At 44.5% G+C, this 26,221-nt stretch overlaps 1 protein-coding gene across 1 annotated transcript in view; it reads left to right on the top strand.

Annotated features, from left to right (window-relative positions):
- TRAK1 (trafficking kinesin protein 1) overlaps window positions 1–26,221 on the top strand; it is a 214,060-nt gene that overhangs the window by 48,900 nt on the left and 138,939 nt on the right. Inside the window, exon 2 of the mRNA XM_025375297.1 lies at window positions 24,474–24,770. The gene's annotated coding sequence lies outside the window, so the exon portion shown is untranslated. The remainder of the gene's footprint in view (window positions 1–24,473; window positions 24,771–26,221) is intronic.

The following is a 26,221-nucleotide window of genomic DNA, read 5'->3' as shown; positions in this document are numbered from 1 at the left end:
CAAAACCAGCTTAAATACAGCATGATTATACTGCTATGCCTCTGAAAAACTTTGTATTTGAGTAATGACATCTCTGAGGCTTCTTCATATTAGTGGTTTTTATTTTCCTTTTTACTGACCATGCGTGCTACTTTGTGTGAAATAGGGTTTGTGAAATAGGTTGTGTCAGTGCTATCTGTATGCCTTAAAACAGAGTATTTTGCTGTTGAGAAAAAGGAAAACAATGATAGGTCTTTAGCAAAGACTATTTAGGTTGCTGCTGCCTAATATAATTCTCATCAATGAAGTCTTCACTTGGTTGGAAAATAGTGCCTAACACTCGCTTGTGTCCTGCCTGGTGGGACTTCCCGACAGCCCCCTTGAGCTGTTCTCCAGGCTCTGCACTGCAGCAAAGCCATGTTTGCCTTATGAGGGGATGTGCACTGCACTTTTCACCTGTATTATCTCACTCCCCAGAACCACATTAGCAGATGGATGACATTATCCCGTTTTTGAGATGTGGAGGACACACTTCAGAAATTTTAAGAAACTCAAACAAGGTCACACTAGTAGTGAGTAGTAAAGTCAGAATTCCAGGCCTGGTTTTCCAGTACCAAATCTAGTGCTTATTCTCCCAGACCACGGGTCAGCAAATTGACTTCTGGGTCAAATCAATCCCACTGCCTGCTGTTATAAATAAAGTTTTATTGGAACACAGCCACACCTATTCATTTCCATATTTTCTGTGACTGCCTTCCTGCTATAACTGCGGAGTAGCAACGGAGACTATATTGCCCTCAAAGCCTGAAATTATTATTTTCTGCTTTACAGGAAAAATTTGCCAAACCCTGCCCTAGGCCATAGCTGAAGGAGCATCCAGGTTATGTCTGTCAGTACATTCCCACCCGCCCCACCCAACCAGGAATGCCTTTGTGATGGAGTTCTTGCTCTTTTGTAAAGGTGTGGCTGGGTATGGTGGCTTGTGCCTGTAATCCTAGCACTTTGGGAGGCTGAGGCGGGCAAATCACTTGAGATCAGGAGTTTGAGACCAGCCTGGGCAACATGGCAAAACCCTGTCTCTACAACAATTACAAAAACTAACCAGGTCTGGTGGGACACGTCTGTAACCCCATCTACTTGGGAGGCTGAGGTGGGATGATTAAGCGCTTGAGCCTGGGAAGCAGAGGTTGCAGTGAGCTGAGATTATGCCACTGCATTCCAGCCTTGGTGACCGAGTAACACTCTGTCTCCAAAAAAAAAAAAAAAAAGGTGGTGGGAGCCACACAGTGAAAAAGAGCATAGGTGCCGGGGCAGCCCAACTGTGCCTTATTGTCTGCTTTCTGGCCCTGTGGTGGGCTGAAAATTCTTACCATACTCCCATCCAGATGTAGAGTCTGTAACCGTTCCCCTTGAATCTGGGCTGGCCTTGTGACGTATTTTGACCAATAGTTTGCGGTAGAAGTGACACTGTGTAACTTTTAAAATTGAGTCTAAAGAGATCTGTAATTTCTGTCTCATACGTTGAACACCCCTTCTTGGGATCCAGCCACCATATGAGAAGCCGTGGTGGTTGTGTGGAAATTGTATCCACTTGAGAGAGAGGCCAGCCATCCCTTTCAGAGCACCAGATATGGGAGGGAACCCATTTTACATGTCCGGCCCTCGTTACTATCTGACCTGAGGGAGACCACAAATGCCTTCTGTATTGGGTGGTAATGACACATCACAAAAATGCGAATACTTGCAGCCAGGCACAGTGGCTCACGCCTGTAATCCCAGCACATTTCGAGGCCTAGGTGGGTGGATCCCTTAAGCCCAGGGGTTCAAGACCAGCCTGGGCAACATAGCAAGACCCTGTCTCTACCAAAAATACAAAAATTAGCCAGTCTTACAACCTGGTCTCAAATGAATAAATAAATAGAAGGATACAAATTAAAAAAAAAAAAACTTAAGAAGAATTCTCTCACAGTCTGATGTCAATGTTGAAAGATTAAGAAATAAAATACATTTTTGACCTTGCTGTCTGAGTTACCCAAATATAATTTCTAAGAACTCTAAAATGTTATCACCTAGAATCTGGGAAGGTACCATGTGATCCTAGACTAATAGCATAGAATGAATGTTGCTTCATTATGAACTTATTATGGAAATATAAGTACATAATAAATACTTCAAGCAGATTATAGAATGTTTCCTAAAATACTGAAGTTAAAATATTTGTGCTAAACTTCCTGGAATGAAAAACTTTTCTCATGATGATTTATGAATTAATTTTACCAAAGAATAGTAAGGGTATATTTTTAGTGGGTTAAGTAGCTATACTTAAAGAAAAAAAAAATACAGGCTGGGCTTGGTGGCTCACACCTGTAATTCCAGCACTTCGGGAGGCCAAGGCGGGCGGATCACCTGAGGTCCTTGGTCAACATAGTGAAACCCTGTCTCTACTAAAAACGAAAACAAAAACAAAAAAAATTAGCTGAGCGTGGGTGTACACACCTGTAACCCCAGCTACTCAGAAATCTGAGGCACGAGAGCTGCTTGAACCTGGGAGGTGGAGGTTGCAGTGAGCTGAGATTGTGCCACTGCACTCCATCCTGGGCCACAGAGTGAGATTCCCATCTCAAATAAATAAAATAAGATAAATAAAAATACAGATTGAGTGTTTTTTCCAAAATGCTTGGAATCAGAAGTGTTTTAGATTTCAGATTCTTTTGGAATGTAGAATATTTGCATTATACTTGCTGATTGAACATCCCAAGTTTGAAAATCTGAAATCCGATATACTTCAGTTAATATTTCGTTTCAACATCATGCCAGTGCTCAAAAGTTTTCGATTTTGGAGCATTTTGGATTTTGAATTTTCAGATTTGGGGTGCTCAACCTGTGGTTATGTTGGGTAAAGGCTATTCAGTTTGATATTAATCAGACAATATCAAACTGAATAGCCTTTACCTAACATAATTGGGCCACAGAATTGTGGAAGTACTGGAATAGTTTTATTTATTTTTTAAGAAACAGGGTCTCATTTTGTTGCACAGGCTGGAGTGTGGTGGCGCAATCATGACTCACTGCAGCCTTGACCTCCTGGGCTCAAGCCATCCTCTCACCTCAGCCTCCCAAGTATCTGGTACTATAGGCGTGTGCCACCACACCTGTCTCATTTTTAATTTTTTTATAGAGATCGTGTTTTCCACTGTGTTTTCCAGGTTGGGCTCCAACTCCTAGGCTCAAGTGATCCACTCGCCTCAACCTCCCAAAGTGCTGGGATTATAGGCATGAGCCACCGTACCTGGCTACCTCTTGAATCTTAACTCCATGTTGAGCTTTTAAAGGGTTTTCTTATTCCTTCTGCCAAAAATTCCTTTTCTACCCTTCCAATAGAACAAACCCCTGTTAAAGTTTTAGTTGTGGAGGCTGGACCCAGTGGCTCACGCCTGTGATCCCAGCATTTTGGGAGACTGAGGCAGGCAGATCACTTGAGGCCAGGAGTTCAAGACTGGCCTGGCCAACGTGGCAAAACCCTGTCTCTACTAAAATTCCAAAGATTAGCCAGGTGTGGTGGTGCACACCTGTAGTCCCAGCTATTTGGGAGACTGAGACACGAGAATCTCTTGATTCTGGGAGGCGAAGGTTACAGTGAGCTGAGATCGCGCCACTGCACTCCAGCCTAGGCAATAGAGTGAGACTCTGTCTCAAAAAAAAGAAAAGTTTTAGTTGTGAAGGGTGAGCTCTGAGGTGTGTTAGACCTCCTAAGGCCATGGAGGGATTCACTTGCTCTGAAATGGGATGGTCATGGAGAGGGAGAGAGCCCAGCGTGGGAAGGCTGGGTGTGGACATTGACCCCCCACCCCCACCCCGAGCAGCAAGGTCATGAGCCATGCAGAAGTGGGACCTCCCACCATTGGTGCTCCTGGAGTACTGCCCAGCAAGGACCAGTGAGGAACCAGTATTCCTTAGCTTGGACATGGCTCAGTCCTACCATGCATGCAGTTCCTAGCCTCTGTGTTTCCTCTTTTCATTTCCTATCTTGCTATTACTTTTATGCGTTGTGCTTATCACCGCCAACTCACTGTAAGGCCATCTTGCCATCCCATGACATGGTGACTGAAGGCCCAGCTGTCACTATTTATTCATTTGGTGTGTACATGACTGTTTGGACCCGTTTCCTAGTAACGGCCCTGTTAATTTCAATGAGAAAGGCTAATGGAGTGCCTTTTTCAGGGGCTGCGGGGGAGGGATGACATGCTCCCTTTAGCCCCTCTGTGGCTTTGGCCCTTGACCTCGCTGTTTCCTGGGGGATTCTTATACAGAGGCTCTTGGCTGCTTCCCTCAATACCACACATTCCTAATTATTTGTGCTACTTCTTGAGTAATCCCGAGGTCTGCTTTGGATTACTTATCAAAAGTGGCTGATAAAATTTGAGCTGTCGTTTCCCAGATGTGTGCGTTAGTGCTTTGTAGAGAATTTCTTCTTTGTAGTCAAGTTGATTGAAGTCTAGAATCTGACTTTTAATTGTGGACCAAGCAAAACTCCCTTGCCTCTCTAGGGATTATTTAGAATTAGTAAAATCAGGTACTTTTTCACACGTGCCTGAAGGAATTATTAACTGAAGGGACTTTTATGTGGTACACTTTGTTCTGAAAATTAGGTATTTAAGGACTTTGTCAATTACGGTTAAGCACATTTTTTTATTAAAAAGAAAAAGATATGTAGCTAAGTGGCTGTGCCCAGGCTGAGATGTTTCTTCTCACTCAATCCTACAGTGAAGTCAAAATATAGTGACAGATTCAGTTTCCATAGCTGCAGAATCTGTTTTCAAAAACACAAGGCTGTGATTTCACTGTAGTCCAGTGCACATTGAGAAGCTAATATGGAAATAGAAATGAAACTTTTCAAAATACACACCTTAAAACAAAAACTTCCAGTTCTCCTTTGGTGCTTAGATGAGAGGTTTTTTTGCTTTTCAGGCTTTGTAAGTTTTGCGAATTAATTTCAGAAGTTGACGGCAACGTGATCCTGGTGGATTGTCATTCTGTACTGTTAGTCAGGAAGCCCCTCACACACTTTCTTCTAATTTCCTAATATGACAGATGGTTCAGTGAATATCCATTGTGCTTTATAGGTTAGTACGTTTGTAATTGGCCTATTACGTAGTTAATTTTTTTTTTCTTCTTTGGCAATCAGCTTTTTCCATGTGAATTTTCAAAAAATGTATTTATTTATTTAGAAACAGGGTCTTATGGCCGGGCGCAGTGGGTCAGTCCAGTAATCCCAGCACTTTGGGAGGCTGAGGAGGGCAGATCATCTGAGGTCAGGAGTTCGAGACCAGCCTGGCCAACACGGTGAAACCCCGTCTCTACAAAAGTACAAAAATTAGCCGGGCGTGATGGCGGGTGCCTGTAATGGGAGGCTGAGACGGAAGAGTCATTTGAACCTGGCAGGTGGAGGTTACAGTGAGCCGAGATTGTGTCATTGCACTCCAGTCTGGGCAAGAGAGCAAGACTCCATCTAAAAAAAAAAGAAAAAAGAAAGAAGAAACAGAGTCTTACTCTGCCACCCAGGCTGGAGAGCAGCAGCAGTGTGATCATAGCTCACTGCAGCCTTGAACTCCTAGGCTCAAGCAATCCTTCTACTTTAGCCTCCCAAGTAGCTGGGACTACAGGCGTGCCACCATGTCCAGCCAACTTTTTTCTTTTTTAATTTTTTGTAGAGACCAAGTTTCCCTATGTTGCCCAGGCTGGTCTCGATCTCTTGGCCTCAAACGATCCTTCCCGCTTGGCCTCCCGAAGCACTGTGATTACAGGCATGCCACTGCATGTGGTCCGTGTAGTTTGTAGTTAAGAGAAAAGAGTTGGGTTGGTTATTTTCAGTGTCTTGGGGATAAAGGGTGAATCATTAAGTTCATTCTGCACTCATTGAGTTTTACCATGTTTCAGGCACTGAGGACACAACACTGTACTAAAACAGGTAGAAGTGAGTCTTTAAGGAATGAAATATAATTTGTCACTACTTGAAATTTTCACGTAGTCTGTTTGTAGGACAATACCTGTTGAAATAGGGTCTCCATTTCACCAACAAGTTAACCCTTACTGCTTACGGGAAATTACCTCAGCAGTAACTGTAGAGCAGTCATTTATTGAACTTTTACTGTATTCTTAGAGTGCATTTTTCTTTACATTATTGTACTAGATCATTTAATCCTTATAACAGCTTCCCATTTTATAGATGAGAAAACTGAGGGTTGTAAGAGTTAACTGATTTTAAGTTGGCCAGCATCATACAGTGACCTATTTTGACTGCGTCTTTCTGTCCCTACAGGATTTGAACTTATAGTGGAAGTGCTTTAGGAAATGCATTTGTATCTGTGTGGTCATGGTTAGGAAATGTGCTCATGTTGGGCTGTTTAAAAGTTGTGGAGGCCAGGCGTGGTGGCTTATGCCTGTAATCCCAGCACTTTGGAGGCTGAGGTGGGTACATTACTTGAGCACAGGAGTTTAAACAACATGGTGAGACCCCAACTCTACATACACACACACACACAAAATTAGCTGGGCGTGGTGGTGCAGACCTGTAGTTGCAGCTAGAGGTGGGAGGATCGCTTTAGCCTGGGAGGTCAAGGCTGCAGCGAGACTTGATTGTGCCAGTTTACTCCAGCCTGGGTGACACAGCAAGACCCTGTCTCAAAAAAAAAAAAAAAAAAAAAGGTTGTGGGTGGGCCGGATGGTGCAGTGCTGCTAAGCTCACTTAGCTGTCAACAGGGGAGGGCTGGGTTTGTCATGTTGGAGGTCGGACAAGTACCTAATAAGGAGGGTAACTGAGGACTGTTGGATGTATTTCTCTGGGTGGGGATGGGCTGCCTGTGAAGATGAAATTCTACTGGAAATATTCTTTAATTATATTTGTACATGTCTCACTTTTGTTTAAATAGAGATACTATATTCTGCACTTTGTTTTGTGACCTGCCGTTTTCCCACTTAATCTATCTCTAGAACGTCTTTTCTTGGCCACCATGTGATTCTCTGCAGTGTCACTGGAAATGGCGTTGTGGTGAAAAATGTGCAGACATGATATGTGGGAGGACCATGCCTTATTTAATCGAAATCTGTGTTAGACATTTTCATTTTCCAATTTTTAATGGTTGTATAAATGCTGAGAACAGTTACATCTTTGTACGCAGTTATTATTTTTCTTAGAAAATAACTGAAGAAGTGGAATTGCTTTTTTTTTTGAGGCAGAATTTTGTTCTTTCGCCCAGGCTGGAGTGCAATGGCGTAGTCTCCCCTCACTGCAACCGCTGCCTCCTGGGATCAAGTGATTCTCCAGCCTCAGCCTTGCCAGTAGCTGGGATTACAGGTGCCTGCCACCACATCTGGCTAATTTCTGCATTTTGGTAGAGACAGGGTTTCACCATGTTGGCCAGGCTGGTCTCGAACTCCGGACCTCAAGTGATCTGCCCGCCTTGGCCCCACAAAGGCCGGGATTACAGGTTTGAGCCACCGTGCCCAGCCTGGAATTGCCTTTGATTCATGTTCCTGTGTATGAGTGAGCTTGTTACCTCTACCCTTGTCAGCAACACAGGTTATCATTACAATTAATGCCAATTTGACAGATAACATGATAGTATCTCATACTTGTTTTATTTTTTCATTTCTTTGATTACTAGTGATATTTTTTTCCTGGAAACTTTTATTACTGAATTTTATTGTTGTTGCTGTTGTTTTGAGACAGGGTCTTGCTCTGCCACCCAGGCAGGAGTGTGGTGGCACCATCATGGCTCACTGCAGCCTTGAACTCCTGGGCTCAAGCAATACTCCCATCTCAGCCTCTCAAGTAGCAGGGACCACAGGTGTGCACCACCATACCTGGCTAATTTTGTTTATTTTTTGTAGAGATGAGGCCTCACTATGTTGCCCAGGCTGGTCTCCAACTCCTGGGCTCAAGCAATCCTCCTGCCTTGGTCTTCCAAAGTATTGGGATTACAGGCATGAGCCACCATGCCCAGCACTGAATTTTCTTTAGTAAAGATACAGGAGGTGTGGCACAGTGGCTCCCGCCTGCTGGTTGTTCTTTTTATGTACCAACTGTTTGTTCTGATGAATTTTAAATCTGTAAGTAAATAAGAATACACTGAAGTACATTGATGTTTATCTTACGTATTTATTAGCATGTTTGCCGGGAGCTATTGTAATCAACAGGCTTGGGTTGAACACCAGTTTCACCTGTTGGTTCTTAGTCCTGTGGGCAAATTGCTTCCAGCCCTACTTTCCCCATTGGTGACTTGAGGAGGGTGATGATGTGGGCCCCATGGGCTGCTGTGAGTTTTGGACAAATGACTCCTTGGAGTAATGCACCGAGGCCTGGCTAGGCACACAGTCACTGTGCGGTAAGCGGCAGCCAGTATTGCTCTTTTCCTTGTTGGAGTCATGATTTATTAAAAGCCAACTTCCTCCTAGGGAGTGAGTGCAGTGAAAGCCAGTACCTAAGGAGGAATCACAAACAGAACTGTTCTCTTCCTCTCCTAACCCATATCCCATATTCCCGGACCTCTTTCTCACTCTAGTTATTTTGTTAACTTTATCCTAGGCTGTGATAGCTTGGCAGCCGCTGTTTTTGGCTGGGTAAGTTTCATTCCTAATCCAGGGGAGGCATGAGGCCCCCATGTGTTTGCCTTCCCATAGAGACGCACTCTCGGTGGGGCGTGGTGGCTCATGTCTGTAATCCCAGCACTTTGGGAAACTGAGGCAGGCTGATCACCCAAGAGCAAGAGTTCGAGACCAGCCTGGCCAACATGGTGAAACCCCGTCTTTACTAAAAATACAAAAATTAGCTGGTTTTGGTGGTGGGTGCCTGTAATCCCAGCTACTCAGGAGGCTGAGGCAGGAGAATCACTTGATCCTGGGAAATGGAGGTTGCAGTGAGCTGAGATCGCACTATTGCACTCTAGTCTGGATGACAAGTGAAATTCTGTCTCAAAAACAAAAACAAAAACAAAAACAAAAAAACACAAAAAAAGATACCCACTCTCTCTCCCCCTTTTCTTTCTCCCCCAGACACCCTGCCATTCAGAGTGATGACACACAGTGTGGGCTGCAGGCCATCCTGCTTCAGGACATCTAGCCCTTCTCAGGCAAAGTTTTCCTCTTCAAAGCAATAGCTTTTCAGCCTGGAGTCTCAGATTTCCAACAAGCCACCCCACAGGGATTTGGGATGAGGTTACCCCTCCTACCACCCTTCCTGGCTTTGGCCAGCCTCCAAAATTCCTCCTGGTGTCTTGAGAATGCGGAGAGAACCCTGCTTCAGGTTCTGATTTTCTGATTGGACATTACAGTGGGGCACGTAATATCCTGCTGGGATGCTTCTCTGAGAACTGCCTCCATCCTGCCGGCTGCCTGTCAGACTGGCCTCGTGCCCCTTAGCTGGCAGTATTAAGCGTCCAGAGGCCACTATGTACCCAAAACAGCAACCCCGTTGGCCTGGTTTGCTGGAGAAGCCCCTTTGCAGAGCAATGTCCTATGGTTACCATTTCTACACTGGCCTGGGAGTGCTGTCTCTCTCGGGAGTCGACAGCCAAGTTTTGAATGTCTGACTCAGCTTTGTGGGTCTTTGAGGTGGTGCGTCTTCACCGGACCTGGGCCAGCTGGTTTCACGGAACTTGCTTTGTGCTAGAAAGCTCTACTCGTAAAGGTTCCATTGTAAACGAAAGAGGAGGCCGGCTGTACGAGGCTCTGCAGCTCAGCCTCTTAGCCTGGTTTCCTGTGGCAGGAGAGGGAGCTATTTATGGCATTTTATAAATCTGCTGCCGTCAGCCAGGGAGAGATGCAGACTGTTATGTAAGGCTGTCAGTGTGCAGCTTTTTTTTTTTTTCTCTTTTTCTTCCTCATTTTGGGAGACAGGAGTGAGCTTACAGAAGGCAGCGTGGTTTGGGATTTCTTTTCTCTCAGTTGCAGCAGAATCATTTTTGGAAACGGGGATTTGGTCACATGACAGCAGTTTTCATTCATGAGATGTGGATCGATTAAATGGATTTCTCCTTACCTCATAGGTGTTTACTGAGGGCAGTGCATGTGTTGGGGTGTTTGCTTCTCTCCTAAACAAGGTTTAGAGAAGAGAGAGGGCTGGATTCTGGAACTAAATTGGGTCAGAGTTATTTTTCTCCAGTTGCCTTGAGTTGTGGAAATTTTCTTTGCGTGACCATTGATTTATTATTTAGGGGGATTCACTTTTTCCAGGGCCAGAGAAAGGTTTAGTCTTAAAAGTGGCATTTATTTTATGTGTATGTGTGTGCATATGTGTGTTTGTGTGTTCATGTATGAACACACAAACTTGTATGAAATGAGAGCAAGAGAGGACAGACACGCATGACGGCACGCACGTGCAGCCCTCAGTCCACATACAAGTCTGCCGTGAAGTCATTCGAGCAGAATCTGTGACAGGGACTGCCTGGGCTCCCTAGCTGTTCTGGCCTGTGCTGTTCAGGAGGCCCTGGGGGCTTCCCAGGAGCTCACAAGAGGCCCTGGCAGTTGTCCTTGACCCTTTGTTATCTCCTTTCCTGTGCCTTTGGTTACCCTGACGCTGCTCCGACTTTCTGACTATAGTTGCTGCTGTCGGCTCATCTAAATCTTTCTCTTTCTATGGGTGATCACACACACCCTCTTCCAAGATGCTGCTTCCCTTCACAGCATAGTGTAGCAGTAGTTGCAGTTTTCCAGTGATCAGAAATGCTTCCCAGTCCTACATCTACAATTATTTGGGATAAACTTTGATTAAGTCACTTAATCTTTCCCCGAGCCTTTTCCCCAACCCCTGCCTCACAAAAGGGGGATGATTCTACGAAGCTGTAGCATATGATTGTTGTACGGGCAGGAGCCGTGGCCTAGGGCATGTGAAAGCCCATCCTGAGCTGTGTAGCATAAGGGTCCTGTGAGGCCGATAACGGCTTTTTGACAGCCTTGCTTTTTCACCCCCCTGGCACCGTTGCTGTAAACCTGCAACTCATCTCCTCATCTTCCACCTGTTCAACTTTTACATGGTATTTTCCACTGCGCAGCCACTTGTCCAGTTATTTAAGGAGCTGACCCGGACTGATGAGAGTGCCAGAAAGGTCACATGAGGTAGGAGAGTGGTAAGATGAAAGACGGGAGGAACAGACCTCTTGCATGGTTGCCCATCAGCTGCCGCCAACCCAGCTTGACCCCGGAGTTCAGACCCCATCTTTAGCCTAGCTAGAGTATGCATATTTCATATATGGACTTCAGCAGTCTCAGCGGGTCTTTGCTTTGAGTTCCTTTGCCCCTGTTACAAGAGGGTTGTTTTAAGAGAGAGTGGACAGATGTAGGAGAATGATCAGTGGTCAAGGATCACATGGAATGTCTGATTCTCCACTGGACCATGAGCTGCTTTAAGAACAGTGTTACTCAGAGCCATCATAGGGCAAGCAGTGTCTTTGGATCCATTCAAAGCTAGGCTCACATCCTAGGCAATGTTTAGTCTCTGTGTTTCCTCTCTTGTAAAAAGTGGGTGCTGATATTACTTTATAGGTTGTGAGCCTTAAACAGGGTCATGCATGTAAATTACCAAGTATAGTGCCAGACCACTGGCTTGTTTTACAATAACAAGAGTGCTGGGGCTGTTGGCACTTTGAAAGAGCACATGTTGGTCTCATCACCTTCTACACAGGCATCAGTTTGATCAAAAAAGGAGCAGTAAAATGGCAAGAAAAAGAATTGCCCTGGCTAGAGAACAGGGAGACTCTAGGGCTGGTTGCACCTTAGGCAAGGCTCTTCATGAGCAAGCTGGCCACAGATGAGAGCCAAGGTCTTGGAGTGCCCACCCTGATTCCAAGTGACGGTCTGCAAGTTAGTTAGCCTTCCAGGGCGATTGTTCCTCAGATAGAAACGAAGTGTTGAAAACATGCCTTCATTTAATGTTCAGCAGCAAAATGCTTATGATCCCAAGGGTGAGTCTCATAGTAGTTTTTTTTTTTCTTTTTCTTTCCAACTTTTATTTTAGGTTCAGGTAGTACATGTGTAAGTTTATTACATGGGTAAATGGCCTGTCACAGGGGATTGGTGTACAGATAATTTCATCAACTAGGTAATTAGCACTGTACCTAACGGAATAGGTAGTTTTTCAGTCCTCACCCTCCTCCTACCCTCCAGCTTCAAGTAGGCCCCATTGTCTGGTGTCTGTTGTTCCCTTCTTTGTGTCCATGTGTATTCAGTGTTTAACTTCCACTTACAAATCAGAAAATGTGGTATTTGGTTTTCTGTTCCTGCATTAAATCACTTAGGATAATGGCCTTCAGCTCCATCCATGTTGCTGCAAAGGACATTATTTTGTTCTTTTTTTTTTTATGGCTGTATAGTATTCCGTGATATATGTCCACATTTTCTTTGTCCAGTCCACCACTGATAGCCATCTAGGTTGATTCCATGTCTTTGCTATAGTTTATTATTATTTTAAAAATTTAAAAAAAATTTTGATTAAGGGATGAGGTCTGGCTGGGCGTGGTGGCTCATGCCTATAATCCCAGCTACTCTGGAGGCTGAGATATGAAAATTGCTTAAACATGGGAAGGGGATGTTGCAGGGAGCTGAGATAGCACCACTGCATTCCAGCCTGGGTGACAGAGTTAGACTCAGTCTCAAAAAAAAAAAAAAAAAAAAAGATGAAGTATTGCTATGTTGCCCAGGCTGGTCTTGAGCTCCTGGGCTCCAGTGCTGTTGTGAAGAGTGCTGCGATGAAGATGCATGTGCATATGTATTTATGGTAGAATGATTTCTGTTCCTTTAGGTATATGCCCAATAATGGGATTATTGGGTTGAATGGTAGTTCTATTTTAAATTCTTCGAGAAATCTCCAGACTGCTTTCCACCGAGGCTGAACTAACTTATAATACATATCTGCCAGCAGTGGATAAGCATACTGTTTTCTCCTCAACCTCACCAGCATCTGTTATTTTTTGACTTTTTAATAGCCATTCTGACTGGTGTGAGATGGTGTCTTATTGTGGTTTTGCTTTGCATTTCTCTAATAATGGTTAGTGATGCTGAGCCTTTTTTTCATATCCTTTTTGGCCATGTGTATGTCTTCCTTTGAGAAGTGTCTGTTCGTGGCCTTTGCCCATATTTAAAATTTTATTTTATTTTATTTATTTTTTTGAAACAGAGTCTTGCTCTGGTGCCCAGGCTGGAGTGCAGTGGCGCGATCTCGGCTCACGGCCACCTCCGCCTCCCTGGTTCAAGCAATTATCTTGCCTCAGCCTCCCGAGTAGCTGGGATTACAGGTGCCTTGGTTGCCACACCCAGCTAATTTTTTATATTTTTAGTAAAGATAGGGTTTCATGATGTTGGCTAGGCTGGTCTCAAACTCCTGACCTCAGGTGATCCACCCGCCTTGGCCTCCCAAAGTGCTGAGATTACAAGCGTGTGACCGCACCTGGCCTCCTTTGCCCATTTTTAAATGTTTTTGTTTCTTGTAAATTTGTTTAAGTTCCTCATAGATTCAGGATATTAGACTTTTTTTTTTTGAGATGGAGTTTCCCTCTTGTTTCTCAGGCTGGAGTGCAATGGCGCGATCTTGGCTCATGGCAACCTCTGCCTTCCAGGTTCAGGTGATTCTCCTGTCTCAGCCTCCCGAGTAGCTGGGATTACAGGTGCTCACCACCACGCCCAGCTAATTTTTGTATTTTTGGTAGAGATGGGGTTTCACCATGTTGGCCAGGCTGGTCTTGAACTCTTGACCTCAGGGTATCCACCCGTTTCGGCTTCCCAAAGTGCTGGGATTACAGGCGAGAGCCACCAGGCCTGGCCAGATATTAGACTTTTATCAGAGGTATAGTTTGCAAAAATTTTCTCCCATTCTGTGGGTTGTCTGTTTATTGATAGTTTCTTTTGCTGTGCAGAAGCTCTTTAGTTTAATTAGATCCCACTTATTAATTTTTGTTTTTTGTTGCAATTGGTTTTAGAGTCTTTGTCATGAAATCTTTGCCAGGGCTCATGTCTAGAATGACATTTCCTAGGTTTTCTTCTTAAATTTTTAAGTTTTAGGTTTTACATTTTATTCCTTAGTCCATTTTGAGTTGATTTTTATATGTGGCGGAGGGAAGGGGTCTAGTTCCAATCTCCTGTATATGGATAGCCAGTTATCCCAGCACCATTTATGAATAGGGAGTCCTTTCCCTATTGCTTTTTATTGTCGGCTTTGTGAAAGATCAGATGGTTGTAGATATGTGGCTTTATTTCTGGGCTCTCTAACCTGTTCCATTGGTTTATGTGTTTGCTTTTGTACCAGTACCATGCTGTTTTAGTTATGGTAGCCTTGTAGCTGTACGGTAGCCTGGTTAGCTGTATTCCTAGGTATTTTGTTCTTTTTGTGGCTATTGTGAATGGGATTGAGTTCTTAATTTGGCTCTCAACTTGGACATTATTGGTGTATAGAAATGATACTAATTTTTGTACATTGATTTTGTATCCTGAAACTTTACTGAAGGTATTTGTCAGAACTAGGAGCCTTTGGACAGAGACTGGGGTGTTCTAGATATAGAATAATACTATCTGTGAAGAGAGAGAGCATCTCAGACTTTGATCCAGTTTCAGACCTACCATCCCAGACCTGGGAGTCACCCACTTTCGTTGTGTCTACTTCTTCCGCAGCTTGACAATCAGGTGATGGCACCACTTTTTGTAGACAAAAGAAATTTCAGAACCTGGCCAGAGGCTGCTGTCAGTAGGTGATGATTGAGGTGGGACTAAATCCAGGCCTGTCTGGTGTGTCAGATCTAAATCTGCCCTTCTGGAGCAAAGGGTTTGGGTGGCTGTGGGGTGACTCTGGTTTGCCTTCCCTCTAGGCTGGGGCAACATGGGGGCTCCGGAGGCAGTTTATGCCTTCAGAATCAAAGGCCCCTGTGGGAGGTAAATCTAAACTCATCCCCTCAAGATTTCCACCCACTAGTTATTCAGTCAAGCACGGATCTAGATACTTCTGTAAAGGGACTGTGCTGTGCAGATGGAATTAGGGCTATTAATCACTTGACCTTAAGGTAGGGAGATTGTCCTGGATGATCTAAGTGAGCACCGTGTAATCACCTGAGCCCTTAAAAACAGAAAAGGAAGGCAGAAGAGGAGGCTGGAAAGATGGGGCAGAGGTGGGCGCAGTGGCTCACGCCTGTAATCCCAGCACTTTGGGAGGCCGAGGCGGCGGATCATGAGGTCCGGAGATCGAGACCATCCTGGCTAACACAGTGAAACCCCATCTCTACTAAAACTACAAAAAATTAGCCGGGAGTGGTAGCGGGTGCTTGTAGTCCCAGCTACTCTGGAGGCTGAGGCAGGAGAATGGTGTGAACCCAGGAGGCGGAGCTTGCGGTGAACGGAGATCAGGCCCCTGCACTCCAGCCTGGGCGACAGAGGGAGATTCCATCTCAAAATAAAAAAAAAGAAAGAAAGATGAGGCAGAAGGGGGAGTCATGGAAATTCCACGCTTGAAAAGGATTCCATGTGCTGTCGCTGGCTCTGGGATGTGGGAGCCACTTGCAAAATCTGGAGAGAGGCCTCCAGGAGCTCATGGAAAGCATAAGGAACACAGGAACAAAGGCTGGTGCCCAACTGACGGCCAGCAGGAAACAGGGACTTCAGTCCTACAACCACAAGGAACTGAATTAGACTGGCAGCCTGAATAAGTGTGGATATCAGTTCTTTCCCAGAGCCCCCAGTAATGCACTCACCCCTGTGACATCTTGATTGGAAACTGTTGAGATGCACGATGGATTTCCAGTATATGGAACTGTGATCTGATAAATGGGTATTATTTCAAGCCACTCAATTTGTGGTAATTTGTTACGGTAGTAATAGAATACTGACATAATACTGGAGAACAATTAGTCCCTTTTTGAAAACTTTTGCCATACTTGGACCTGCTTGTTTAGAATTGCTGAGTAAAATCCCTTGGTGTATCAGATGCCTCTGCCCAGAAAGAGGAAACCTTGAAAGCTCAGGTACCTGACTGGCTATGGAGGGGATCACCCAGAACTAGCTTCTCCTTGTCACCTTTTAAGCTTCAACCTGGTGCTCTGGTTCTAATTTTCTCCTTACAATCTCTGTGTTTGTCCTGAAGGAAGCTCCTTTTTTTTTTTTTTTGAAGTAGAGTCTTGCTGTCTTGACCCAGGCTGGAGTGCAGTGGTGCGGTCTCGGCTGACTGCAACCTCTGCCTTCCGGGTTCAAGCAATTCTCCTGCCTCAACCTCCTAAGTAGCTGGGATTACAGGTGCCTACCACGACGCCTGGCTATTTTTTTTATATCTTTAGTAGAGACGGGGTTTTGCCATGTTGGTCAGGCTGGTCTCAAACTCCTGACTTCAGGTGATCCGCCCTCCTTGGCCTCCCAAAGTGCTAGGATTACAGGCGTAAGCCACCGTGCCCTGCTGGAAGCTCCTTTTTTTTTTTTTTTTTTAACCTCTCAATTTATTGTTTACAAAGGGCAGCTCTGTCTGCTCGTGATGTCCTACTGGAAGTTACCTGTCTGTCGGTGAGAATGGTTTCACAGTCATTGCAACAGTGAGTGGAGAAGGACTGACCAGGGTGCCCAAATCCTTCTGCAATTTCACCTGCCCTCTTTTGTAGCTCCTGGAGTGGTATAGTTGGAAGGCAGTGTGTTGAAGGTCGCTTGATCCCTTCCTTGTCCAGATGAGGGGTCTGAGGCCCAGGGACATAACACAGTTTCCTTAATATCACACAGTTCTTTGAGTTTTAGTTCAGGTTCTGAGTCACAAAAATTACATAGGTTGAGGATAGCGGGGAGAAAATATTAGGAACTTGCACACATGTATTTTGTCAGCAAATCTGAGTTCAGTAGCAAACTGGCATGATGTTGAACAACAGTGTGTTAAGTACTCTTGACAAACGGGGGGATGGAATTGTTGATCATTGAGTTGAGAAGAGTGGGGTAGGGGACCTGGGCCACCCACCCCAGGCTCAGCTTCCATGTATACTTTACCCTGCTTCTTTTCCTGGCACCTCTTTTGCTGAAAAATTGACCAGGTTGCAGAATTTCTCACTCCTCTGCTAAGAAAAATCCTGCCTTCCTGCAGCTCTCTAGGCAGAATTCAGTAAACTAAACAGAGGCGCTTTCATCTCTCAGGGCCATGCCATCCAGTCTCACTTTTCTTAAGCCTTGTTTGTTTCCTCTGCCTGAAAGAAGCCTTTTGCCTGGTGTGCCAGGGTTTGCTGGAGCCAGAGAACATCCAGGGCGGTGGATGCTTTGTTCCTGAGCCCCTGTGAAACCTCAGAAATGCCTGTTTACATTAGAGTGAAGTTAGGCTGGCACCGTGGGGAAAGGTTGTCACCTTTGCCCTACAAATTCCTGGGTGTCCCCAGAGGGCACAGGCTATGACTCATTCTTCAAGCTAAAAAATGGGTGGAGGCCTTACAGACCAGCTTTTGAGTGGTCTATAAATGATGTCTCCTGATCCTTGAATTGTTATATCTGGGTCATTTTATGTGTTTGACTGTTAAAGTACTATTTTTTTTGAGATAGGATCTCACTGTGTCACCCAGGCTGGAGTGGAGTGGCACACTCATGGCTCTCTGCAGCCTCAACTTCCCGGGCTCAGGTGATTCTCCCACCTCAGCTTCCCTAGTAGCAGGGACCACAGACACAGGTCACCAGTCCTGGTCAATTTTTTGTATTTTTTTGTAGAGACAGGGTTCCACCATGTTGCCCAGGCTGGTCTTGAACTCCTGGGCTCAAGCCATCCACCCGCCTGGGCCTCCCAGAGTGCTAGGATTATGGTGTGAACCACTGGGCCTGGCCCCTGTAAGCCACATTTGATGTGTATTGGTCTGTATTGAGAACGATGAAGTAAGGTTAAACTCAGGACAGCCTAGAGAGCCCATGGGCTGTGGTCTGCAGACTTGGAACACTTAGGAGTCCCTCAGGTGGTTTTCATTGATTTCTGTTAGTCCTCAAAGTTAGCAGTGTGAAATTTGGGAGTTTAGACCCTTTGGTTCAGTGTAAATGATAGAACCTGAGCTTTAAAGCTTCAGGGAATCCTCAGAATCATTTGCACCAAACCCCATCTTTCATTTGTTGTTATTTATTCTGTAAACATTGACTTAGTACCTAATATGTGCCAGCAACAGTCCATGCTTTCAAGGAGCTCACAATTTCTGGGGGGGAGATTGGCCCTGGACACATGGTGGTGGATGGACAATGCATGAAGCTTGTGCCTGGGATAGAGGCTTTCCCCAAAATGTACTCTATGAAACAAATGCCATGTAGATAGGTATGTGGAGAAAGGATCCATGGTAAAGTAGGTTTGGAAATGCTGGCATATGAATACTATAGTAGAACCAAGAAAGGTGCCTGATTCTGAGAATCTGGAAATTATAATGTTAATGACAGTAATTATTTTGAGAATCTAATTTGTACTAGACACAGAGGCAAGTGCCTTATATGGATAAGTGCCTTACATTTTACAGAATTCAGTAGTTTGGATGAGCCATAATTTATAACTGTTTTTCATGAATAGAAATTTAGGTTGTTTTCCACTTGAATTTAATGGGTAAAAGCTTAGTCTTGTCATTTCAAGAGGGGCCTCTCAGGCTTCTGAATAGCTTTGCCAGTTGCGGCACATGTAAAGTTTCTTTGGATTTCGGAACTGTGGCTTGTGTTTTGCCTTTTGAGTCTTGAGTGAGGTGAGCATTTGCTGATGTCTCCAAATTTTGTTTTTTTTCAGAAAGTGCTTATACTTAAAATATTTATTTTGTAGCAGTATGTTTCTGGGTTAAGTATCTGGCTGCTATAAGTGGAAACATAGATACTAGGAAGAGAAACAGTAGTGATTTAGGGCTATTGATCATGATTTAGGCCATCTCCCTCGTTTTATAGGTAAGTTATAAAAAGCTTGTTATAAAGTTATAAAGGTATATGTAACTTTATAACATGTTATATATATGTGTTATATGTTATTTATAAACATGTTATATATACCTATATGTTATAAAGGTAAGTTATAAAAAGCTTGTTTATAGGTAAGTTATAAAAAGCTTGTTATAATAAAAAGTTATGAAAGCGAAAGTTATATAAAGCTTGACTGTAAAACCTCTTTAAGAAATCTTTACACATTAGGGCCAGGCCCTGTGGCTCATGCCTGTAATCCCAGCATTTCGGGAGGCTGAGGTGGGTGGATCACTTGAGGCCAAGGGTTTGAGACCAGCCTGGCCAACATGGTGAAACCCCATCTTCTCTACTAAAAATACAAAAAATTAGCCAGACGTGGTGGTGCATGCCTGTAGTCACAGCTACTTGGGAGACTGAGGCAGGAGAATTGCTTGAACCTAGGAGGCCGAGGCTTCAGTGAGCTAAGATTGCGCCACTGCACTCCAGCCTGGGAGACAGAGCATAAAACCTGTCTCAAAAAAAAAAAAAAAAAAAAAAAGAAAAAAGAGAGAGAGAGAAAAATCTTGACATATTAGAGCCTTTGTAAAAACAAAACCAAACCATATTGATTTAAATGAAACTGTCTTAGTTTTCAGAAGAACAATTGTATTTTGCAAAGGGAGAAAGTATTTCAAACTTCTATGTATGGATCAGATAGAATATGTCTAAGTACAGGTTAAAGAAGGCTTGAACGAGGGTTCAATTTGTTAATGCATTTTAAAACCTTTCCAAGACCACATTCACTATCTGCTGTTTTTCTGACTACCGCATCTTTCTGTGTTGATAAATTAATATGTGCTCTGACACTTCCTCTTCATGGCAGCATGGTTGACTTCTTGATAGCTGTCCCATAATTAATGACTCGATCCTCTGCTGTGGCTTGTTAGATTGTTCGTAGCATTTCACTGTGCCATACATCTTTGACCTGTATATACTTGAGCCGGAGAACCACAGTAAATTTTTTCGGGCTGTTCTTCCAAATTTATACTCCTCACCTTACTCCAATAATACATAAGTCTATAAGTTTCCTAAATCAGTTGTGAACTTGAGCATCATTATATTTTTTAAGTCTTTGTTGTTGTTTTTTTAAATCACTGTTAAGTTCCCTTAAACTGTGTGTGTGTGTTATGTTTTGGCAGGGGGAGGGAATTTTTATATCCTTTGCCCATTTTTCTTTTGAGCTATGTCTGCTTTAGGTCTGTGAATGAAGTGCATTATTTACATGTTGATTTTAAGTGTTCCTGGTTTAATTTCCCCGCCAGTTTTACTGTACCATGTGTTCCTCACCTTTTGAGTTCTTTATGGTGACCTGTGTTAGTGAGAGCCCATGAGGTGTCATCAGCAGACTTGGAGCCCCTCAGGAACGTCAGGGTCTTTGAGTTTCTAAATATCTGCCAATTGTTTTTGTGTATAACAGTAGCTTAATTGGGTATAAAAGTCTTATGTGACTATCTTTCTCTTAAGTTTCTGAGGAACTGGCCGGGTGCTATGGCTCACACCTGTAATCCTAGCACTTTGGGAGGCCAAGGCAGGTGGATCACTTGAGTCCGTAGTTCCAGACCAGCATGGGCAACATGGCGAAACCTCATCTCTACTAAAAATACAAAAATTAGCCGGGTGTGGTGGTGTGCGCCTCTAGTCTCAGCTACAGGCTAAGGTGGGAGGACCACCTGAGCCCAGGAGGTCAAGGCTGCCGTGAGCTGTGATTGTGCCACTGCACGCCAGCCTGGGTGATGGGAATGAGACCCTGTCTTAAAAAAAAAAAAAAAAAATAGGCCAGGCGCGGTGGCTCAAGCCTGTAATCCCAGCACTTTGGGAGGCCGAGACGGGCGGATCACGAGGTCAGGAGATCGAGACCATCCTGGCTGACACGGTGAAACCCCGTCTCTACTAAAAAATACAAAAAAACTAGCCGGGCGAGGTGGCGGGCGCCTGTAGTCCCAGCTACTCGGGAGGCTGAGGCAGGAGAATGGCATGAACCCGGGAGGCGGAGCTTGCAGTGAGCCAAGATCACACCACTGCACTCCAGCCTGGGCGGCAGAGCGAGACTCTGTCTCAAAAAAAAAAAAAAATAAATAAATAAATAAATAAATTCTGAGGAATTATCCCACTGGTATGGCATGTGGGGATACTTTTTTAATGTTTGTCATATTTTTATCTAAATCTTTGGAATTTAAAATTTGTACTAGATTATATCCAGGAGTTTATTATTAGTTTTTCACTGATTTTGTCTGGGTCTTGGTGTAGAACCTTTTGATTTAAAGGTGTACATCTTCACCTCTAGAAAAGCATTTTAATGTTGGTGTTTTTATATACTTTACTCTTTTTGTCTTAAGCTTTTTTTGGTTTTTCTGGAACTCTCATCAATATGCCTTTGTATCTTCTTGGTTTAGGGATGACTTCTCAAGCTGATTTTTAGATTCGGTATCTGCATTCACTAACCTTTTTATCACTTAATTGAAATAGACATACAAAGAAAGTGTATGAGAGCTGGGCTTGGTGGTATACACCTGTAATCCAGCTACTTGGGAGGCTCAGGCAGGAGGATCACTTAAACCCAGGAGAACAACCTGGGCAACATAGTAAGGCTCCATATTTTTAAAAAAGTGTAAAAATAGCGTATGAATTGTAAAGAGTGCAGCTTGATGGAGTTTCATGCACTGATTCTAGTCTGCAAGTCAGTCTCCAGACCAAGAATCACAACTTGACCAGCATGGAGAAGCCCCCTTGGGACCCACTGGGGGTGGGTTGTGGCAGTGCCCAGCTTCCCTTAGCTTCAGCCAGTGAAATCCCATCCTGGACCCTTGACCACCATTGGTGACTCTTGGGGGTCTTCTAGTCCACCCTGCTCAGCCCTCTGCTGTCTAGAATGTTCTGGGTCTGCTTGAAGACTTTTCTAGTGAGGCAGCTTATCTGTTCATCTGTGTTTGAGTCACTGACTAGGCGTGACAATCCAGTGTTCTTTTTCTTTTTTTTTCTTCATGCCAATCCAGTTTTATGTACATGTTGTTTTGCAGAAATTCCTAAAGAATTCTTGTTAACTTTCTTTTCTCACCGGGATATACAAACTCTCCTACCCATCCTTCCCATTTTCATATTTATTTTTTCATGTTAATGAGGGCAGGAAGTTTATTGCCTGGGCTGAGTTCATTTATACAGGCTGAGTATGTCTAATGTGAAAATCTGAAATTTGAGACTTTTTGAGTGTTTACATGACACTCGAAATGCTCATTGGAGCATTTCAGATTTCAGATTTTTGGATTTTGGATGTTCACTTGGTAAGTATAAGGCAAATATCCCAAAATCCGAAAAAATTCAAATTTTTTTTTTTTCTTTTTGAGACAGAGTCTTGCTCTGTTGCCCAGGCTGGAGTGCAGTGACGTGATCTTGGCTCACTGCAAGCTCCACCTCCCAATTTCGAGTGATTCTCCTGCCTCAGCCTTTCGAGTAGCTGGGTTTGCAGGCGTGTGCCACGATGACCAGCTACTTTTTGTATTTTTTAGCAGAGATGGGGTTTCATCATGTTTTCCAGGCTGGCCTCAAACTCCTGACCTCAAGTGATCTGCCCGCCTTGGCCTCCCAAAGTGCTGGGATTACAGGTGTGAGCCACCGTGCCCAGCCAAAAATCCAAAATTTGAAACACTTCTGTTCCCAAGCATTTCATTTCATCCCCTGAGTAAGGGATACTCAGCCTGTAATAGGAATTCCTGGTACATTTTGGTAAATAAACTTGTTGGGGAAAATGTCACAGATTCAGGGCTGTAGTTTTCTCTCAGAACTGACTGTACATGTTGGGTGAAATGTCTATTAACTTTCTCTTTTTGTGTGTATGTGTTTTTTAAACAAACGACAGTGCATCATTTATTAGAGCAATGGTTCTCACACCTTTTTTGTGTGTGGTCTCAGGATGCCTCAAAGTTATTGGGCCTCCTAAAGCATTTTTATTTAAATGGTTCTGTTGATTCGTATGTATTGTGTTAGAAACATAAGATGTAAAACCACAGGGATACGAAAGTTCCATTAATTAGCTTTCAGAGCAGTGGCATCATCACACATAATGTAGTCTCTGGAAAATTCCACTGTACCTCCACGAAAAAGTGAGAGACCCTCTGAACCAGTCTCAGGAAACTCCAGGGATTCTCAGACCACAATTTGAGATCTCTTGTGCTGAGGAATGTTTTGTGAGTTTCCTTTTTCATTAAGTTTTCCTGTTTGACATTTTGTGTGTACACATGTGGTGTGTGTGCAGGTGCGCTGGGAGGTGAGGCAGCGGCGCTCCTGAAATGTGTGGGAAGTGGCCTGCATGTAGGTGTGCTGTTGCCGGAACAGAGCAGAGTGTTTAGCAGCCTGTGTCATGTGCCATATTTTCTCAGCAGTTATCTTTAGTCCCAGTCAGATTTTAAATGGGGACGAGTCTATAGTTTTCATCAGATTCTTCTTTTTCATTTCTTTTCTTTCTTTTTTATTTATTCTTTTTTTTTTTTTTTTTTTTTTTTTGAGACGGAGTCTCGCTCTGTCACCTGGGCTGGAGTGCAGTGGCCGGATCTCAGCTCACTGCAAGCTCCGCCTCCCAGGTTTACACCATTCTCCTGCCTCAGCGTTCCGAGTAGCTGGGACTACAGGCGCCCACCACCTCGCCCGGCTAGTTTTTGTTTTTGCATTTTTTAGTAGAGACGGGGTTTCTCGGTGTTAGCCAGGATGGTCTCAATCTCCTGACCTCGTGATCCGCCCGTCTCGGCCTCCCAAAGTGCTGGGATTACAGGCTTGAGCCACCGCGCCCGGCCTATTTATTCATTTTTTTGAGACAGAGTCTCACTGTGTTGCCCAGGCTGGAGCGCAGTGGCGTGATCTCCGCTCACTGCAACCTCTGCCTCCCGGGTTTAAGCAATTCTCCTGCCTCAACCTCCTGAGTAACTGGGATTACAGGTGCCTGCTACCATACCTGACTTTTTTTTTTTTTTTTTTTTGTATTTTTAGTGAGATGAGGTTTCACCATCTTGGCCAAGTTGGTCTCAAACTCCTGACCTCAAATGAGCCGCCCACCTCAGCCTCTCAAGGTGCTGGGATTACAGGAGTGAGTCACCCACCGTGTTCGGCCGTTTTCATCAGGTTCTTAAAGAAGTCCCCTAATTTCTCACTGTAGGTTAAGGTAGGGGCATACCTTAAAGTTCTTAGAGAGTTGAGAAGTTACTGTGGTTGAAAGAATTTATACAAATAAAAATGTTACCTCTCTTTGTGTGTATAAATCCTGTAGGAATACAGGTTTTAGCTGTGCTCCAGTGTGTTTATTTGCTTAGAGCTGCTTCAAGGCAGGTTTCAATAAGCAGATGAAGCCATGTGCTCCACATTTTGGTCAGTATTGATTAGTTGAATGGAACTTTGCTGCATTTATTTTATTGAAACTAAGCAGTGTGATTGGAGATGCCATGACTTGAGGGAAACACTTCTCAGAATTCGCAGTCTGAATGCACGTCATTCCCGGGCCCTTATTTTCTAAAGATTTGTCCAGGTTTATCGATAGACTCTAACTGTGCCCCTCTCTCTCAATTGTCCCATAGATTCCCTGTAAGGAGCCCCTGCTGGTGCACCAGAACTACCGGGGGCCATCTGCCCAACTGCCCCAGACTCTGGCAGTGGGGCCCCCGATGGCAGTGGGCACCTCCCTGTGAAACCTGCCAAGCTGGACGCCACAGCTCTGCACGACGACACTTTGGCCAACTCCGTGCCCCCTTCGGAGGCATGCAACCATGCAGTCCTAGCCTGCAGCCCGGGCATCCCTGAGGAACACTACATAAGCGAGGCTGTGGAAGATGCTCCCAGCTACAGAGGGTACCGGGATGCCTGCACCATTACTGGTATGGGGGTCCTTTCCCTGCCAGGGAGGAAGGGAGGGAGGTTTCAGTCACTGAGGACTAGGGAAGGAATGCAGCCGCATGGGAGGGTCTCGGGGAGGTATGCAGAGAGGAACCACTAAAGTGCAAAAGGCTCTGAGCTTTGGGGTTGTGAGACCTCCCATCCAGAACCTGTTCTGCCAGTGAACCATTTTGTAACTTGGGTCAGTTGTTGACCTGCTATCCTGACTGAGATGTAGACAGCACTTCACTGAATTGTCATGAAGGTTAAAGATGGTAACATTGAAACCTGAGCAGCAAGCATGGCTCATCACAGGCGCTCAGTGTAGATTGAACCCTTCCTTCTCTCTTTGGACTCAGGTTCTTCAGGTATAAAACAGATATACTGGGAATAACATGCACTGTCATTGTGGGATGCAAAAACAGAAAACTTCATGGAGTGCCCTTTGTACACCATCAGGATTTGCACAGACATGGATTTTTACAGATAACCTGTGTCAGTCATAACTCTCAGTGTCCCAGGTGGTAATCATCTCCCAGTGAGAACATCTGCTGTGCGGGCACTTAATACTAGAGCTATTGCTTTTTTATTTTCCCCAGGGAAACACTGAGACAAGTGCTTGGAGCTGGCACAAGAGAGGGCTCTCAGTGGAAATGGTGTAGCATGGTGTGCATAACAGCAGCCAGTAGCAAAATTGTAATTCAATCCAGTTGCATTCATATGGAAGTTTACTCAGTTTCTCATTTTTGTCTGCAGTGTTTGCTTTTGTTTGTCTGTTTGAAGTAATGCCTGATGACAGCTTAATATATGCCAGTTGGCTTCCAGTAGCTTCTCTTGGTTCTGTGTTACCAGTTAAGCCTTGAGGACCTCCTGTGTGTCAGGGGTTCCCTGGATACAGAAAGGCACAGAGAAGGCTGGGGGTCCCAGCCTGGTGCCTAGCTCCTCCTGTGTTAGGCCCCCAAACACCTCCTCTCCCTTTTTGTCAAGTGGCCCACACGAGTTGTCCTCCACTTGTGACTGAGTCCCTCTCCCACTTGCCTGCCCTCTGAAGGACACAGTTCCGACATCTCCTTTTCCTCTACTGCATCATTCTTTTCCCCTTGCGCTTGGATCTTTCTTTTTAGCGCAGAAACATGCTATGATCTCCCTCTTCGGAAATAGAATCCTTCTCAGTCCCATGTTTCCCGCAGGCCAGTGTCTCTGCTCTACGTTTTGCTTACTCTAGTTTTTCCTTTGTTCTCTCTGGAGTCCACTGCAGGCAGGCTTATGCCCCACCACACAGACAACCTGGTTCAGTCCAGTCTGTCCTCTGCCTTCACCTTACCTCACTTTTCAGCGGTAGTTCACACTGTTGCCAAGTCCTGTCTCCTGAAAGTACAGTCTTTACTTGGCTTCTGGGTCCCCACACTCTCCCTGTTCTTCTGCCTCAGTGGCTGCATTTCCTCTTCTCCCA

This window comes from Theropithecus gelada, chromosome 2 (genome assembly GCF_003255815.1).
Source record: "Theropithecus gelada isolate Dixy chromosome 2, Tgel_1.0, whole genome shotgun sequence".
Taxonomy (NCBI): Eukaryota; Metazoa; Chordata; class Mammalia; order Primates; family Cercopithecidae; genus Theropithecus; species Theropithecus gelada.
Note: the sequence above shows the minus strand (reverse complement) of the source record. Positions and strands in the feature narration are given on the sequence as shown.